The following is a 19,660-nucleotide window of genomic DNA, read 5'->3' as shown; positions in this document are numbered from 1 at the left end:
TTGCTTCATTTTGTGTTGTAGATTTTGTTCCTCTGACATCTGCAGGGCATGTGAACATCCTCCCCTGTGTAACACTGTGGTAATGCCCTCTGGATAGAAAAAAATCATGTTTTAATATAAGGGAGCAGAAGATATCTAGTATTCACTTTTCCACGACAAGTATTGTGAAGCTGCTATCACACCTGGTTCTCTTCTTCCCATGAAGTGTGGAAGACTCATCATCCCACAGCTCCTGTGTTTGACTAGAAGGGAGAGGTGCTGCATCAGCACAGTCCAGTGGTCCTGTCTCCCCAAAAAGTCACTGTTGTCTGAGAACTGCTCTGAATCCATTTGAGAAATGAGTCTCTGTCTTTGGGTGATGCAGCACTGCAAGCCTGATTGCAGCACTGCCACTGCCACCACAGCAATCCCCATATGCCATCCAGCACAGGAGGGCAAACATGTTTTTGAACTTCTGCAAGAAATTAATTCACTGTCATGAATGCACACCAGTGACACATTGGGAAGATGGGTAGGCTGAGAAACAGGCTGTGCTCAGGGTTGCTCTTCTGATTGTACACCAAGAAACCCTGGTGTAGGGACTGAAATGCAGAGCCAGAGAGCTTGGAAATGCTCTTAGGGAGTTGCATCATGGAAGAGCAAGGAAATGTGATGGTTCACTCTAGACATCGCAGCTGTACATGCAAAAACAACTTCAAAAATTCTTACACATTTTTTTAGTTTTTCTTCCCTTTTAAAATACTTTGGAAGTTTTTGTTCTGAGGCAAGAAGGTTCAACCCCACTAAAAGAACAGAAACTCCTCAAACAAAAATTGCATCAAATTTTTTACTAAAAGTATTTTAAATGTTTAAGTATTTGCATACACTTAAATTTTATTAAATTCTCTCTCTGTATTTACCAAAATATTTTTATTTATCTTATCCTGGAATGAGGTTTTGAGTATAAGCTAACAGTGATTGAATCTCTTTTGGCAAGAGAATTTTTGCTAGAGGGGAATTGAGTATGTTTTAAATGTGCGACTAAGAGGTAGAGGGTAACAAGTCACAATTAGTATAATTAAATGAATGTCTAAATGACATTTTGTAGAACTTCACTCCTGCATGTCATCAATATTTGAGCTATTTTGAGAGCTGAACATAGGGAAAACTTAGAAATCAATGTGGAACAGACTAGACCTGATTCTGGCTTTGCTTTATCTCAGATTTAAACCAATATAATTGGATATAATTGAATTTTGGTGGTGCCCTTTCTCATTGCATTAGGGTAATTTAGATGAGAATCCAACTCATTAGCTATGGCATTTTGCATACTGGAGAGTGGGGCCATGTTTAGCAACAAGCAACAGATTATATTCCTTTTTCATTTAAACAGGAATTGCGTGGAATTCCCACCAGGTAGTACTACTACAGTGTGCAAAGGCTTTCCTTGAAACTGAGTTTCCAATATGTCAATAACTTTTCAAGCCTACAGTAAAAGACCCCCTAAAGCTTTGCAGTCTAAATAACTCCTTGCCTCAAAGATTTTCAGTGAAGAGCTTTGACAGCTCTTGGGAGAGATATTCTAGGGTGGGATTTACCTCCTCCAGCTTCAGACATTCTAGTGTAATTTTCTGCCTGTGAGCTCCTCTGCTGAACCCCTGCAGTCAATGGAGGGGCAAAATAGACACTCTTTAGGTGCAATTTCTCTGACCTGTTTTAGATGTCTACCTTGGAATGGGATGGAATTCCACCCCAGAAGCACCTTTCCTTGCTCTAAAGTGAGTATCAAAGGAGCAGATCAGACATGAAGTTGTACTTCGTAGGTTTCCAAAGATAGGAGAGATTAATCTTGTCAAAACCCACAAATCTCAGTCTTCGGAACAGGGTAACAGAAATGAGATGGATAATGTCCTTTAAAACCTTTACTTTAGAATGGTTAGAACCCCCCTCTAGGAAGGTGATGTGAGTTCCTGTAGCAGATGAAAGAAAAAAATCAGAGCTTTGCTGCTCTGTTGATGCTGAGCTGTGATTTTTCAAGGTGGAGTAATACAGAATCATATAACGCTTTGTGTTGGAAGGGGCATTAAAGAGCATCTAGTTCCAACACTTCTTCCATGGTGAGGGACACCTTCCAGTAGACCAGGTTGCTCAGAGCCCCACCTAACCTGGCCATGAACACTGCCAGGGATGGGTCAGCCACAGCTTCTCTGAGCAACCTGTGCCAGTGTCTCACCACCTTCACAGGAAAGAATTTCTAATATCTAGTTTAAATCTTTCCTCTTTTAGTTTAAAACCATTCTCCCTTGTCCCATCACTACATCCCCTTGTCAAAAGTCCTTCTCCAAGTCACTTGGAGCCCACTTAGGTGCTGGAAGGTGTTCTAAGGTCTCCCTGGAAGCTCGTCTTCTCCAGGCTGAACACTTGCAACTTTCTGACTGTCTTCATAGAAGAGGTACTTCAGTCCTCTGAGTGTCTTCATGGCCTCCTCTGGACATGCTCCAACAGGTCCATGTCCTTCTTAATGTTGGGGACTCCAGTGCTGGACACAGCACTCCAGGATGGCTCTCACCAGAGTGGAGTAGAGGACAGCCACCTCCCTTGACTGCCAACTACTCCTGTCATTACTTTCACACTGATTCCTGATTCACCTAATTCAGTCATGACCAAGGAGCTGCTGTATTAAAATTGGTGACAAACAGGTGTTAGTACAGTGACTCAAGAAGGTGAAAAATTCCCTGCAGTTACTCCATCAGATCAGCAAAGCCCTCCTTCTTCTGGTGTCATTCTGCTCCCTCTGGCCCTCAGTGCTCAATGTGGTGTTGGGAATCCATCTGGTCTCACTGATTTCTCTTTCACAGCGGGGTCAGACTGTTTCTTCTCAGCAGGAGGCTACTCTTGATCCTACACTGCTGTGAAAGGCAGGCAGGATGGGGCTTGCTTACAACACAATGTGTTTTTCTACCTGTAAGCTGAAGTTTAAGGAGATTGAAATTGTTGTGGGAAGGTCAGATCACATAACCTCCCACAGCAGGGTTAAAAAGAGAAATTGAGCTGCTTTTACAAAGCAGCTTATAAATTAATTACAATTAATATTTTGGATTGTAATTAATTAATATTTGGATTGTAATTAATACTGCATATAAAGTTTTATCCTATATAAATCCAAAAATCAGTATTCCCTTTCAGATTTTCTGTACCTACCTGCTACCCTTGCCTCACTAAGGACACATCTAGTTAGTGACTAAGCTTCAACTCCAGGTTTTCTGGTTGTGAGTAGTTTAATGACACGTCCCTTTACCATAGAAATTTCTTGAGGCAGTAACCCTCCATTTCTGTATATCTCTTTGCAAACAGCCTTATGTCTCTGACCCATCTCTTTAAACAAAGGTTTGCACATAATTTTCTTTTAATATGCACAATATAGTGAAATGCTGAATATAGATATGCAACACAAAACAAGCTGGTGACCATATCATGCTGAAAATTCAGACTTAATTTCTGACCCTCTACCAACTTTACATTCCAGCAAGAACATGCTTTTAAATATACTCCATCAATCTAATGTGCCAGAGAACTACATTGATGGGACCTTGCTACCTAAATTAGGGAGATTGTTTCTACATGTATTAATTGGCCTGTGGGATTTAGCTGTTTCTCTGACTTTAAGATCTAGGGTCCTTATGATTCATTTTAAGCTACACAGAGCACTGAGGACTCATTTAACAAAAATGCACTGGCAACAGAGCATCTGCTCAATCCACTCATAACCTCTTTTATGGTAGGCAGGAGCTGATGGCCCTAGTGATTGTACACATGATCAGAAACATTCAAGAGTTTACGTTTTGCAGTTCTTCTGAGAGATTGTGTATTCATCAGCAGTGTCCACAAACATTGTGCTTGGATATCTTCTTCTGCTTCACAAGGGAGGAAAGATACTATCAGCTAGATGAACCTTCTGTCAAAAAATCTGAGGGCAGACTTTTTAGTAGGTCCTGTGGTGACAGGTCAAGCGGTAATGATTTTAAACTAAAAGAGGATATAAATAGATTAGATATAAGTAAGAATTTTATTGCAATGATGATAGTGGAACACTGGCACAGGTTGCCCAGAGACGTGCCCCATGCCTGGAAATGTTTAAGGCCAGGTTGGTTGGAGCTTTAAGCAACTTTATCTAGTTGAAGATGTCCCTGCTTATTACAGGGGAGTTGGCCTAAGTGAGCTTTAAAGGTCCCTTCCAACCCAAACCATTCTATGATTTTATGGAAATGCAGCACGTTTCCTCTCAAGGCTTTGCTTCTTCCATTTCTTGGGATACTGAGTTTTTTTTCCTCTTTTTCCTGACAGTAAATTCCAGAGACTAAGCTGTTTTCTTGACATACATTCCTGGGATGAACAGAACAGAAGCATGGGTTGGTTTTGCTTCATTTGTTTTTTGACTTGTATACAACATTCTTATTTTTGTAATTGAGGCATCTTCACTGGTCCTGCTGCTCTCGCATCACTACAGGGAAGCTGCTGAGTTCCCTTAACATTAATTTGCTTGTTTGAGGCAAAAAAGCAAAAAGATTCTCTTTTTTAAAATGCAAACTGTGCTGTCTTTCTGGTCTGCGCCAATAGGAAAGCATTTGCAAATGTTCTTGTCTCAGTTGCTGAGAACTGCCTCCCCATATGTTTTCCTGATTAAGAAATTCAGTCCACCAAATGGCAGAGTTTGCTCAGCTGGAGTTTACTGTTTGGTTGGGATTAATAAGCAGTTCTCCTCTTCCCATACATCTTCCTGTTTAGCATAAAAGTAAACAAATTACTTCAGGGCTTTCCTGCTTATTTGTACTTACACAAAAAGTATATTCTGGGAGCTTTTACAGTGTGTTGGCCTCCTGAAAATGCAGCACGAGGCTGTCTCCATCAGCCACTGGTGCCTAACAAGGTCTGTGCCTGGGCAGTGTGAGAGCCAGCTGGTTAAGCCATGAATTCTGAGGGAGAGAGAAATAACTGACTGATCTGGGTTACACAAACTCTTACGGGGATTTATTGGTAGATTTTCTTTAACAAAGGCAAGAAGTGGCAAATTTAGTGCTTGAATTGATTGCTCAGGTAGCTGAAAATCCTCCAAAGAGAGGACAAACACTGCCCAGGCCAAGCAGAGCCATCATTTCTCATGCTGTCTTATATGTGTGCCTGTTTCCTTTTTAACTTTTCCCATATGGCAGCTGCTTTACGGATTTTAAAATCTGTTGTTCTGATTCTATTCAACTTTGAAAATGTCGCTGAATTTGACAAAAGGGTCACACAGCTTTCTAAAAGAGCAGTAAGAGCTAAGGATTCTTAAAGAGCCAGATATTTTAGGTGCTGGTACCTGCATTTGGGCATTAAAAGGTCATATAGTTATCCCAAATCCAGCCTAAACTCAACAAGCTTGGGGTGCCTAACACTAACAGGCCTCTTGTCAGGTTGTGAACTTCCTAAAATGCTATCTGTTGTGACCACTGATCTGATCAAGTCCACTAACAAGCAGTGGCACATGATGACTGTTTTGGGAGGTGATGGTTAGATGGTGCATTGATAGTATTTCTGATTTTTTCTTCCACTACTTTAGAATGAAGTTCCTCCTTTTCAGCTTTATATGTTGATAATTTTGTTTTCTGAGTAATTCTGACATGTTATTACATATGTGTATGTATGTAGATTTGCAAATATCTAAGGCCATGTTTTTCTGCTGGAGTCCACTGTCACATTTCATGTTACAGATGCTGCTCCTTTATAATTCCTTACTTTTTCCGGCTGATAAAGTTTCTGAAAAGTTCATTGCATCAGATGAAACTTTCTGGAGTTTATGTCTGGTCAGATACGGGCTTTTTCACGGCCAGGTTGGAAAGCAAATTCTTTTCAGCCTTTTTCTCATGTTTGGAAGAGCAAAAAAAGGGAATAGTGTTCTGTTGCCTAAATAATCTAGATTTTTCTGCATTTTCTTTTGTTTTCTGAACAGACTACCGGGACTTGGCTAAATGCTTGATTAAATGTGGGCTTTGAGATGAGAACTGAATCTTGAATCTTTACAGCAAAACAGATGGGTAACTTGTTAGCAGAGACTGACCTGAAAGAGATTTCTCTTCCTGACATCCAAATACCTTTGCAGTTTAAAAGATTTATTTTAGGATCTGAATTTTTCAGTGGAATACAGCCTATAGCTGTCTTACCATGTTTGATAGGGATTTATTGTGGTACAAGAGACAGCAGCCTGTCTGTAAACCCTTGCAAAGGGAAAATTTCACTTCATGTGGAAGAATCTTTTCCTGAAAGCCCCTTTAATTGGCCCAAATCATTCATGAAAGCATCTTTGGGAAGCATCTGTTTCCAAAAATGCCAGTTGAATGAAACGTTACAAAGTGCTCATTTAACAGCAGAGCTTACAGAAAGCTGTAATGGGTGAGGGCAGAAGTTGCCGTTTGTGGAACCGGATCTGTGTCCTACAGAGATGTGGGTGCGAGACGGACACATGGCACAATTCCCCTGGAGCACCTCCAGCAATCTGCTGTTCTGGGATTACTTAAGCCAGAGGTGGTAGCTTTGTGTTTAACAGCCGTTGATGGATTTCTCAGCAGCTGTCTGCTCCTACCTTTGGCATGTATTTATGCAGAAGAGCAGGCACAGAAAGTAGTTGTAGTGTCTTGTTACACACCAGCCAGGAGAAACAGAAAATGGGTCTCAACCTCCCAAGTTAGAATGTTTCCAGACTTTTCCATTTCCAATTCCCGTTATAATTCTAGCATTTAACCTGCCACTTCAGAGCACTCCTAGTCTTTGCCAAGTAGCCATGCAAAGTTGCCAGATTTCATTCTTTTGTCTTGAGAAACACGTTTTGTTGTGCCTTTTTATTGAAGGTAGTGTTACATGGATGTTTCGTAATATCAGCTGTGTTCAGGAATCTCTGTTGTACAATCAAAGTATAATTTCCCTCTAAGACTTACACCGGTTCTTTGAAAGGCTATAGTGTTTCCTGTTTCATCTGGCTGTAGCCTGTGGCATTCTACAGGGGGAGGAAAAAGCAGCAGCAGCAGAGCCTGGTAAACTCTGGTCTATGGGCTGTTTGGCAGACAGCATGGGCTTCATGCTGTTACCCATATGCAGAAGGGAACAGCAAAACCCTGCTGATGCGCTGGAATGACCTGGAACTATGTTGTGAGGGATATTTTAATACAGGACACAACTGAACAGTAGGAATGTTTTCAATGAAGTGTAATACAATCCTTAAACTAGTGTCTTGGATACCTAACTGAATGGTTGTTTCTCTTCCATTGAGGCAAACCATCTTTTTTGAACAGAAGCTCCCTCTGGTCCAAAAACACCAGAAATATTTCTTTCAGATTTTCTATTTGAGTAACACATTAATTAAACTTAAATATGTAATAATTTTGGCATTAAAGCCACTCAAAAATTCTTATCCCCATATTTTTGTTTCTTCTGCAGAATCTAGTATTAGAGTTAAACAACTCAGATTTAAGGAAAGAAACTAACAGTTTTAAATCAGCATCATTTATTACACTTATTTAAATTTCAATGATTCAGATGGTTGTATTGCCCCAACTCAGTGAGAGTAGTGGGGATTCAGCAGGACTGAGTACCAGGGAGTGCGAAGTCTTGCACCAACTTTTCTGCCAAAGTGTTGTAGGATGACAAATTTGGATTAAGTACTTTCAGTTTTGATTTAGCTTGGATTTTTCTGCTTCAGGCCTGAGCATGTGCCTAAAATCTTATTCATTTTCTCCAAGCTAATCTCTTAGGCTAATAACAGATAAAATTTCCCCCCAAAAAGGTTGCCTCTTTCAAAACATGTTTTCACTTGAGTTCAGTGTTTGTTGTTTTTCTCATAATAAGTAGAAAAACCTGAAGGCAACATGACTGTGAACTATTCAAGAGTGGAGTCTTAAGAGGCAGTACTGAGTACCATTAGCACTGTATGAAGATTAATTTGTGGAAATCTAAACTGAGGTTGCTTTAGAAGTGTAAGATCTTTGGTTCCTGGTGTTAGAAGTGACTAACTCGAGGCAGACTGGAATCCTGTTTCATGGCAATGAATGCTTTGCATTATCAACCCCGTTTGGAGCATCTCAGCTGGAGCAGCTAAACCTTGAGGCCTTATAAACAGCCACACTTTTGCAGATCTTGGATTTCCTTTGGATCCTTCCTCATGACAGCTTTTTCCTTTCTGCTCGATTCTATGCCACAGATGCATCTTTTCCCTATTTCTATTCACCTTCAGGGTAAACATTGTCTGTTATCTGGGTTTGCAGGCACCATTAATGCTGTTTTGAGTCTCTAGACCCTACTGGAATGTGCATAAATGAAATCAGGAACTACAGATTAACAAAACAAAACCATTACAAGAACGAAACAACTTGTGGTAAGCTGGAGATTTTAAAAATCACCTGTAAAAGCATACATAAGTGCATTTCCAAGGTCTTTAGAGTACTGTTTACTTTTGTAGTTAGAATCTCCACTGCTGTTTCTTCAGAGGATTATTTTTTTCTTGCCCTGGGGTTAGAGAAATAGTTATAGAAGTTGAAAGACCTACATAAAATCCCCAGAATTTATGTGTTCTGCATGATTTGTAAATTTGCTTGCAGCAGTGCAACAGGCACCTCTGTGCTTTCTTCCTCTGTTGACAGTCATGCTTGGAGGAGACTTTGCCCCTTAATACAAGTACAACTGCACCGGTGTCCTACCTGAATTCCCTTCAGAAGCCGTTCTTCACTGGACTGCTGAAGAACTCCCAGCCATCAGCCAGCTGCGACAGGAGCACTGTGCTAAGGTTTAATCATTTTCTTGTGCTCTTCTCTCTGTTCATGTTCTCTCTTGTGCTCTGCTCTCTTCTCTCTCTTCATGATCTAGAGGGTGGCACCCCTCCCCACGGCACATAGGTTGGAAATAGGTGACCTGTAAGGTCCCTTCCGACACAGGCCTTTCTCTGATTCCATTATTTTTATGATTCCTATCTCTTGAACTGTAATTTGTCAGGGACAGGATTCCTCACTGGAAGGGATCCTTGTCTTTGCAGATGTGCCAGGTGCTCTAAGGTGAATCTGGTACACAGGTACTCTAAGGTGAATCTGCAGTCTTTGTAGAAGTCCAGCATCACCTGAGCTTTCCACCTTGGAATGATAACTGTGATGTAAAATCCAAACAGGATACTGTATAAGTAACTAAAATCCACTTGCATGTCCTACCTGGGACCCTAAGAACATTAGTGATGCAAGTAATAGGTAATAGTCATGTCATGGCAATATTGGTAAGGAAATTTTTTTGTATTTTCACACAGCTTTTTTGGCAGATCCACCAATTTTTTGGCATGTATCATAGTGCTTGCCTCCTTCCCCACACAAAGTTATTGTCTCTGAAACAATCTTTTTAGCAGTGATTACACTTGGATAGGTGATTCCAGAAATTTAGACTTTCCCAAGGGACATGAGGTTTCAAAGAAAGCGTCCATGTCCTCTCAGACTGAACAGCTATGATTTTTTTCCTGAATTACTTGCTCTCTGTGAGGTCTGACAAGAGAATGGAGCACTGTGTGATGCTCTGGAAGGAGGGATGACCTGAGCAAAATTCTCAGAGGCAAATATCTCTAAGCATTGGCAGGAATTTCGTGTGGGATCTGTATTTTGCATGGATTCGGTGTAGTTTCTACAGGAATTCAAACTTGGACAAAGGACCACCAGTATTACAACCCTCAGGCTCACAAGGGTAGGATTTGTGAAGAAAACAAAACAAAACAAAAGCCAAGTTTTTTGGGTTTTATGTTTGGTTGTTTTGTTTTTGTTTGGATTTTTCTTTTTGGCTGGTTGGGTTTTTTGGGTTCTTTTTTTGTTGTTAATGTGTGGGTTTTTTAAAAAAAGGCTTAGGAATGGACAGGGAAGGTGAAGGCAGTTCAGATGAATGCAAAATGGATCCTACCATCAGAGCAGCTGCGTAGCAGAACATACAGTTTCCAGTTCTGCTCCCAGCTCAGCAGCCAGTGGGTACACTGATTCAATTTGCAGTGGAAAATGATGCAATTGTTTTACTAGTTCCACAGAGATAAATGTCTGTATTTCATCAGAACAAGCACATAAATGAGAAGCAGCTCTATAATCTGTCCTTCTTGATGACACTGTCACTGAGCACATTTGGCTCTGAAATTATCATTTTAGCTATGCTGGCAAGTCTTTGGCTTGAACAGAAACAACTTTGAAAAGCAAAGTTTAATAAGCCAGTGGAAAGTTTCACATTCTTCTTCCTTCTCCCCCGTTCATCCTAAATCAAATACGTATTTTTACTCCATTTATTTTTCTGGAATATGTTGCATTTCTGTAGGTTAAGGATGAGCATTGTAAGCCTCCTCGGGGCCAAACACATCTGTATGAGTTGGCTTTCAGGGGGTTTTTGGTCATGAGACACTTCCAGATGTTGCCTTTCCCCCTGTTCACAGTGTGGTGTGCACTTTCTGCCAAGATTCAGCTTTGGTGGCGATGTTTTTTCCTTTATGCTTCTTGTTTGCCAGAGTAGTTTAAGAAGCTGAGGCTGATTAACAAAAGTGATGCGTCTAATTACATGATGTAGAGGGGGATGGACATTAATATTATTCATGCATCAATATCTGGGGGAAGTTTGTTATCAAATAAAAACAATCAGTAGCTTATCTTTGCAAAGTGAGGAAACTTTCAGTGGGATGACTACCAATCTTCTTTTTATGGTCCAAAATCCCCACCAAGGTGAGGTGGTGGCAGAGAAGCAGCTACAAGGATGTCGGAGCTTGCAGGAAAAGTTTTGAGCAAGTACTTCTCTTGTGCTTCTTCAAGAAATGTGTATCTAGAGGGGGACAGCTTATCAGCAGAAAGTTAGATTATTGCAGAGCAGCAAAGGAAAAAGAAGGGCAGGACACGTCTTTCCTTCTGAAAAGGGAACCAAGAAAAGTTTCTCGAGGTCTGTGGTCCCTATTGCTCCCCAGATAAGTCTGCCAGTTTTGCATGCTCAGCATGTGTTCTTTGTAATTTGTGTGTATACTGAATGACAACAGATTTTATCAAACTAGGCTTGCAGGAAAAACAGGCTATATTTTACTTTCTTATTGCTGAAACTTTTATTCAAGTCTTTAGACTATTGTGTCTCTGACTGCATGGGCAGCTGCCTTGCTTCTCTGACACGCTGTGTCCTTTGCAGAAGAGAACTAGTGTTACAATAAGAGCCAATATCTCTGTTGCATATGTACATGTAGCAGTCAGGGCACCACGAACAGGTTCACTGTGCTTTGACACAGAACTCATCAAACTATACTTTCGAAATTGTTGTTAAGCTGAATGTTTACATCAGCAGTGGTATATTTGATTTTCCCAGGAATGAATATGGTGGTGATAGCTGAGACAGTGGGAGCAAGGAGGGATTGCTCACAAAGCAAGCTTCCTTAGGCAGAATGTATAAGGACAAGCTCTGAGGAGATAACTTCTCTGGGCAATGCCATCAGGTCTGCACAGTGCAGAAACACATGCCAGGTGTCTGCTTTGTCACTAATCTTAGTAGAAAAGCCAAGGACTTCATTAAAAATGGCGCTTCCCTGGAGTTATATTCCAAAGCATTCAGCTCCCCTTGACTCCTGAATCAGTCCCACATCAGTGACTAAATAGAAACACACTGACCATCATGTTCAAAGTCACTGATTTGCAGTGTGAACTCATCACAAGACTTTCAAAGGAGTTAAAGAACAGAGGCAATTTTTGGCCTGTATTTGTTGGTGTATAGTAGCATGTATGTTCAAACTTAAGGGATATCAAGTTTGTTTGAAAATAGGGTTCCAAATGGGAGCACAGCTTTAGGATAGAATTTTCAAAAATTTCAAAAAAAAGAAAGATGGCTAAGAACCAGTCAGCTGAATTGTGAGAGCACCTGCAGAAATGTCTCCAGTAATGTAGTTTTAAATGCAGGAAATGCTGGTGAAGCTCCAGCCTGCATCACCTCCATCCTGATCCATGCTGTAGATAAGCAGAGGCCATCCTTCCCCAAACCTTTCACACTCCAGTCCTTTGCTTGATTTTTCTCCCATTTAGGATGAAGGACAGGCTGTCATTTCCTATCCCTTCAGATGCCATCTCGCACAGCGTGGCCTGCAGACAGTGCAGTGGTGTGAGTGCCAATCACCATAAACAGTCTAGGAGAAATGGATGGGGAGAGTAGAAAGGATAGCATAAAGGGTAAATCTCAGTACAGAAGTTAAGTGGAGCATCCTGGTAAAGTTGTGAAACCCCAGTAGTTACTTATTAAATGAATACACAATATTTCCTTTTACAAGATGGGATGGAGGTCTTCTTACTCCAGAGATCTGAAAGAAGCCTTTCTTGACCTTAACTGACAGCATCTGGATCTGTTTTGACTGTATTGATGAATAAGACAACAGCAACGTGATGGTGTGGAGAGCCCTGGGGAATATATATAAGGCACATTAGTATGGCAAGGCAAACTAAAACAGCTATTGACAAGCATGAAGTTCAGAAGCTGTGATTTTGCCTGTAGCCATGACTGCTTCCCCTGCCTTGAAAACTCTTGTCAAGACTGATCATTACCATGTAAGGAGGCAAGAACAAGGTGCCATTTCTATGAAGCAGACCCGGAGGTATAGGGAAGGACAAAAAAGGGCTTTGGTAACCTTAATGCTAATTCATTGGGAATGAAGGCAACAGGGAAGAGAGGTTTCGTGTCGGGATCCCTTCTCATGAAAGATATGAAGAAAAAGGTCTCCTTAATTTTTGGAAATCCATCACATCTAGGAAATTTCAGTTGGATTTAATAGGCTGTCACTTGCTTTTTCTGCTGTGATTTCTGTAGTTTATCCTAGAGGCTTTTCTGGAGTAAACAGAGAGTAAGAACCCATTTGTAGAATCTTATGTGATGATTTTAAAATTCTTGTATTGTGGATTTCTTTGTTAATATAGTAGATAGCATAATTTCTATAGAAACCAAATCACACTTCTGTAGAATTTCCCTATGGGAATATTAGATTTTTAATCAAGACAGAAGTACTACCATTGGTCTTTTTGTTAAGGATTCTTTTGTCCAGCATACAACAGTCACACATCCTAGTGAAAAACGGTCCAGGGCACAAAGTTAAAGAAAAAGAATTAAGTAGGTTTTGTTTCTAGATTTGAAGATCACCATTTTTTTCCTTGAATAGGGTTTAACATTTAATTTTTCTATTCCTCAGTTTCCTCGGTAAAACGAAGATAGCACTCAAGCACAGCACAAGGATATTTTCTCAGTCACATTTAATTACTTGTTCAGTGATTCATATGAAATTTTATGTTGTTGAAGCAAAAACCCAAGTGAGAACCACCACAGCATATTAGAGTAAATCTTTATTTGTGTCTTACAAAGTGTGCAAGTTAGCAAGCGAGCACATAGGCCTAAAGAGTCCCTCTGCTCTGCAAAATGTAGAGTGTCAATTGTTTTGGCAAGCATGGCTGACTCCTAGCTGTTTAGGGTAATTCCCCACTGGCTTTTTGTATATTTTCATGGGTATTTTTTTAAGAAAGAGGATCTCATAAAGAGCAAGACCAAGCATAAGGCATTTGAATTCACCACGAAGTTCCCTATGTAACTCTGTCTAAATCATTTAATCTTTGCATTTTCTCCCTGTATTAAAAAGAAAAAAAAAATTAAAATTACTGTAATCTTCAGTCCCAGTGATACAATTTGCATGTTGGAAAATTATTAACCCCAAAGCAACAGAAATTAGGTCTGTCCTTCACCTTACTCTTGGAATTTCACGCAGAGTTCTGGCTGTTCCAGTTTAAGGTACCAGCTCAGAGTTTTCAGTGTAACAACTATCAGAGCACAGAGATTTTCATGCTTGTTAATAACATCTTTTTACGTTAACAAAAGGAAAAGTAAATTGAAGTTCATTGTTCCAGATAATTTTCTCTTTTTGTGATCTCAGTCCCTCATTTTTACACTTCTTTTTCCTGTGTTTATTTAATATCTTTGCAGATCCAGACAGTACATACTGTTTGCAGAATATTTTCTTGAAATATTTGCCTGTCCAGAATATAGAATAGGGGAACCTTCATTCCAGATCACTTTTCCTGGCAGCAACTGGATGATGTGGAACAAAAAAAAAATCAACAAATTAATCTTAGAATCTGGAAAAAGAGTGAGGATGACTTTTAAAACTTCATACCAGGAAACCCTATCTAAAAATGGAGAACAGTTTAGGAAAGGAAATTAATCTTACCAAATTATAAGTCCCCGTAGAATTTTTACTGCTCTCCAACAAAAAGTATGGTGTGTTGGGGACCAGCTTTGTCATTCTTACAATATAATACTAGACCCATTAATCCTCTAGAAGACAACAAGCATCCTGGACTGCCTGGGATTTCTCTGGATTTCTGTTTGGCAGGAATCAGATCTATTTTTACTCCATTTTTGAACACTGACTGTGCATCGTGGCCATAAATTCATGTCTTTTTGAGTCAAATTCCCTTTTGCTTCAGTAGGAACTTACTGGGCCACAAGTGAGGAAGGATTAACAAAGGATTTGTCCGAGATTAGTAATAGATCAGTCCATGTTGACTAGAGGTTTTGAAAGGTTTAAGTTAGCAAGACTGGGGAGGGTGGTGGAGAGTGACATTGAGAACATGGGCAGCATGTTGTCTGAGCATATCCACAGCAGCAGATAGTGTAATCTCATTTGCTGCATTAACTAGCACAGGGAGAGTTGCTGAGAGATACCTTTGAGAAGAGGAACAGGAAAACTAAACGGTGTTACCAGTGGATTTTGCTGAAATTACAGTGGTGCTTTCTCCCACACAGGAGCACACACATCTCTGTACTGTGGACTCATACATAGACACAGTGTCCCCAGAAGAGTCCTCAGCCTAAGGCAGGTTAAGAGATGGAAGAGAGCAGATCCATAAATGTTGTCTCAAGATTTAACAAATAGTGAGAGTGAACAGGAGCTCTCTGTACCATAGACTTGAAGAAGTTAAAGGAGTCATAGTCAAGAGAGCCAGAATAGCAACCCCACTGGCATCTATTTCATGACAAGGACTGCAGCATTTCCCTGAGCAGTGCCCTTTCTGAGTTGCAACATATTAAGTATTTGTGTAGTTGGGAATTTCTCAATCAATGCCAAAATATGGTGTATTGATCACTCTACTGGTGCTTTTGGCACGTTTATAACTGTTCTTGCTGTTCTGTGAGTTTTAGTCTGAATTTAATTAGCTTCTGCTTTCAGACAGTAAATTTTGCTGTCTCTTCCTTTGAAAGTTCCTCTGTTAGCAGATGAATTTCACTTAGTACCATGGATATTTCTTTGTGATACAAGTTAACCCCATAATGAAGGAACAGACCTTTGAAATTGAAACTGAAAGAGGAATTCTTTATCAAGGACTCTTTCAGTGCTTACCTTTTTTTCTTTGTTACTGAGGGAAATTTGTTGCTGTAAGAGTGTCTTAGAACGTGACAAAGAGTAAGGTCTTCTGTAGCCCCTTGGGTGCAGTTTCTTTAATTCAGATGGCCGTACCTACTGCTTCCCAAGAGAGTCAATGGGTCCAGATTCTTCCAAACTAAATTGCAATTAAGTGGCTGTATCTGGTGTTCATTTTGACTAAGTCTTCCAGTGAATGTAGCTAATAACTGTGTATTATGCTGGATGCCAGTTTGGGTCCAAGTGTTTACATGTTAAGTCAAAATTAAAATTTTCAAAATGTGATTATGGAAGATGAGGAAGATAGAGTTTCTTCAGCAGTTGTTCAAACCTTGATCCTATTTTTTCCTTCCTTGCTCAAGTTCTTTCAGCTAAGTTGAATTCTATTAAAGAACCTCCAGTTTAGTAAACTGCCATGAAAACTTTTGATACAAACATGCCAAACCATCCACTCTCTCATCTTGTGGTTCTTTAGCTGGTGAAAGCTTGTGGACTCTGCCCAAATGAAAATACAGAGATTGATTTAGTGCATCTGGACACCTAGGAGAATTTGTTTTTCCTAGAGGTGATTTACATTTGCATTTGTTTTTCTTCTCAGAGCTATGGAACATGTTTGACAGACTTTATATGAACCCCCTAAGAAATTGTTTGGTTTGGCTATTATGATGCTTAATCTTTCCCACATTGGGAGTCTGTGAATTCTTTACTAGAGGGTATATGTTCAAGTTTTTTGTATTCTGTCAGGATAATGCAAGCTGACAAGCAGGGACATGATAAATCTAGACTTGAGGTCTTTTTCATGGTAGGTGAAGAATGAGCTAGAACTGTTTTCGTGGAGAGGAGTAAGTCTCAGTGGTAATTTGTTCAAGCAAAGCATCAGACAGCATTGCAGTCATGTGGTTGCCATGAAAAACAGTATAAAAGGGTCATGTGCCTAATAACTTCTACACTACAGCTCTTCAGAAATGTACCTTTCGTTCAGTGGTCTAAAGATATGGGTTCCCAGAAAATGAAAAGGCTTCGGGCTTGTATTTCCTACAGTTGTGCTAATTTCACTGTTTAAGGGTAATTGAGACAATCCAGAGGCATGCAAGTAAGGTCCTAGAGCATAATCCCAACTAAAAGGTATTATCAAAGGTTCGTTCAGTCATATGCTCAGAATTAGTTTATTGTGAGCTTGATAATTTTAAGAAAGTTGCCATGAAGCCTTGCTCTTTTTATTTCATTAACCCCTTCTTTGCCATATGATTTCCCTTTACTTTCTGCCTGCTCTAGAAATTTTTCTTAGTGTTGTTTTGCTGTAAAACATCTCTTTCCTATTCTCCTTCATCCACCTTTCATGCCTTTTGACAGCTCTCTTTCACATCATCTTATGTTCAAACCTCTTGTGGTGTTCAAAGCCTCTGCCCTCCTCCTTCAATACCTCAAATATCTGTCCTTCTCCAACCTCTCCTTGAAAACCCACTTCTATCACTGTGCCCATAAGAAATGGATTGAGTTCAGCCATGAGATGGCAAATAGGACCTGATGATATTTCTGAAGCTGAAGTGAGTGGCATGCAGAGATCTAGCTGAGATAAACCCCTGCTTTTATGACTGTGATCTTCTTCACAAACCTCCCTTGGATTATGTGCCTGAAGAAGTTATGGTTCTGTTTTCCTATGCAAAAAAAATCTCTGAAACTGAGACACGGTCTGCTTTAAATTCTTATACTCTGGCAGAAAAAACTTATTTTGCCTCACCAGAATATGTCCCTGTGAATATTTGAAGCATTTCAGCTCTGAGGCTTAGCTTTTCTGTCTGGCTGTGGCACCAAATGAACAATTTTGCTATATATGAACAATATATATACATATATACAGTAATATTCTGTCATACATTGTATCAACCTCAAAAGCCACTGATTTTTTTCCTTTTACATTTCCTTTCTGTGTACTGTGTCCTTGACCACAGTGTGCTTGCAGAGCCACACTCTGGACGTTCCAGCAGCTATTGTGTTTTCACATCACCAAGAGTAGAATTCCCAGTGATGTGATGGGAGTTTGCTGTGGGTTCCAGCAGAGGATGCACAGGAGAGATAAGAAGGCACCTGATAAGAGTTCACACACCTGATAACAGTTCTGCAGCATAGACAGGAGAGCAGCATTTTCACTTTAATTATCAGTCATCTTTTTTTTGTGGCTCAATGAAGGATGCTCCATTTTAATAGAACATCAACACAAGCACCTAGGAACTGCCCAAAGTCCCATGGAAAATGGCACTGATACCATCTTTAAAGTATGCATCTCTTCTCTGCTGTGAATTTTAAATAAAGCTCTCAGCAAGCAAGGGAATATTGAAAAACACAGTGATCAAACACCGTCCTTGGTGATAATCTCCAACAAACTAGTTCAGTGCTGAGCAAGAAACCAAGAAGAATCTTCGGAAAGGATTTACTTTTTTAGTACGTGCCTTAAAAATAAATTGCAATATTTCAGTTTGTATGACAGAAATGTGAAGATTTTTTCGAAAGGCAGTGGTGATAACAATAGGCTTATTAATACTAAAACCCGAGCTATATAATTATAATAAAACCGTTGAGTCTCATTTCTTTTATATAAATGGCAGTATGCAAATAGGGAGCCATCCGCCTTGATAGCTGCAGAAGCTATGAAATCCTTATTTGAAGAATTTCCATCCTTTTTTCCTATAGCACTGAGTGCTCAGAGTCAGAAAAGAAGCTTCCCCCATCCTCCCCTCTTCTTTCTCAATATAACAATGCATTTTAAACTGCTCCAAAATTGCAAAGCTATTTCACAGTTTCACTGTGAGAAAATGGCTTGAGGGAACCATTTGCTTTTTTATGCCTGGAACATCAAAATAAAATACCAAATGGGAAAATGAATTCTGTTGTATAAAGGATGGGAGCAAGTCAAAAAGGGTAGAGGGTGAGTTGTCTCTGGAGCCTTAGTAAGATTGCAGAGCCTAGCAAGGGACCTCAGAAGGAGGCACAGATACATTGAGGCTCTTGAGCATGGCAGGAAACCTTACAGGAACCCAGAGCTCTTTGTTCCCTGTTCATTTAGGAGCATGTCCTTCATGATCCCTGTCACAAGAGAAAGGAAAGATGTGTTAGAGATCTCAGTGATGTAAAAATCAGTAGATTTTTGTGGTATCTGTGCTTGTAAAATAGAGGATTCTAGATAAATCGATTCTCTTTAAGGCTTTGTTACAGCTTTGTGGTTTTTTCTGAGTGATGATCCCTGCTTTAAGCAACAAACCATAAAGAAATGCTAAACTTTGTTGAGAACTATAAGAGGTTTATTGCTCCAAATTAAAAAGTAGCTAATCAGCTTTTCTCTCAGTGTCTTCATTGGAAATCAGGATATGTTTAAATGCCTCAAAAATGGGTAGATTCTCAGCAAAGTGGAAATGAAATCAAAGTGGAAATTAATTTCAGGATTACTGAAAATTTTGACAAAGCATTCATTGATGACCTGTTAATCATGCATTAACCAGTGGGGAAGGCTCAGAGCTTGGCTGCATCTTTGAATTCAGCTGCCGTACATGCACCAGGTTAAGATCTGTTCTTGTATTGTCTTGCTTAGCCAGAGGCTTCTTCAGTGAAATTTGAATGCTGTTATTCTCCAAGGTACCACACATGTAGTTCAACAGTCTAATTTTGAGCCTCAGCCTGTAGAGTGACCTTGGGCAAAGTACTTTGTGTCTCTGCTTTTCCTTGCTCTTCTGTGCAGGTTGCAGGAAAACCTGAGCACTGTAGTCAAGGACACTACATAACTTTGAGTACCATGGAAAACATGTAAATGTCCTCTTCTCTAACAGCTGAAGAGAGTTGTTCAAAGACTCAACAGCATTTTCCTAGTGATCTTCACCTCTTGATAGCCAAAGCCATCTGGACAAGGGAAAGAAGTGTTCCCACTAAAGCACAGCACTCCTTAACTTGCAGGGTTTTTTGCTAAACTTCCAAAGTTGAAATGCCTTTCCTGGGGTGCATGATTTATCCTAAGGGACAAGGCTGATTTACTTTATCATAAATTCGTGGTGCTTTGGGAATGCAAGATAGAATTCAATGAACTGAAATATTAAAGGTGATTGAAGTGAAAGGGAATTGGTTACGTACAACCTCAAGTAGCTCTGAAAAGCTGTGACTGCATTATTCCTATGTGGCTCCTCATGTAGTAAGGAAAGAAATGACACTTGTTACCTGAAAAAAATTTAGATACATTCATAGGGC

The sequence above is a fragment of the Cinclus cinclus genome, chromosome 2 (genome assembly GCF_963662255.1).
Source record: "Cinclus cinclus chromosome 2, bCinCin1.1, whole genome shotgun sequence".
Taxonomy (NCBI): Eukaryota; Metazoa; Chordata; class Aves; order Passeriformes; family Cinclidae; genus Cinclus; species Cinclus cinclus.
Note: the sequence above shows the minus strand (reverse complement) of the source record.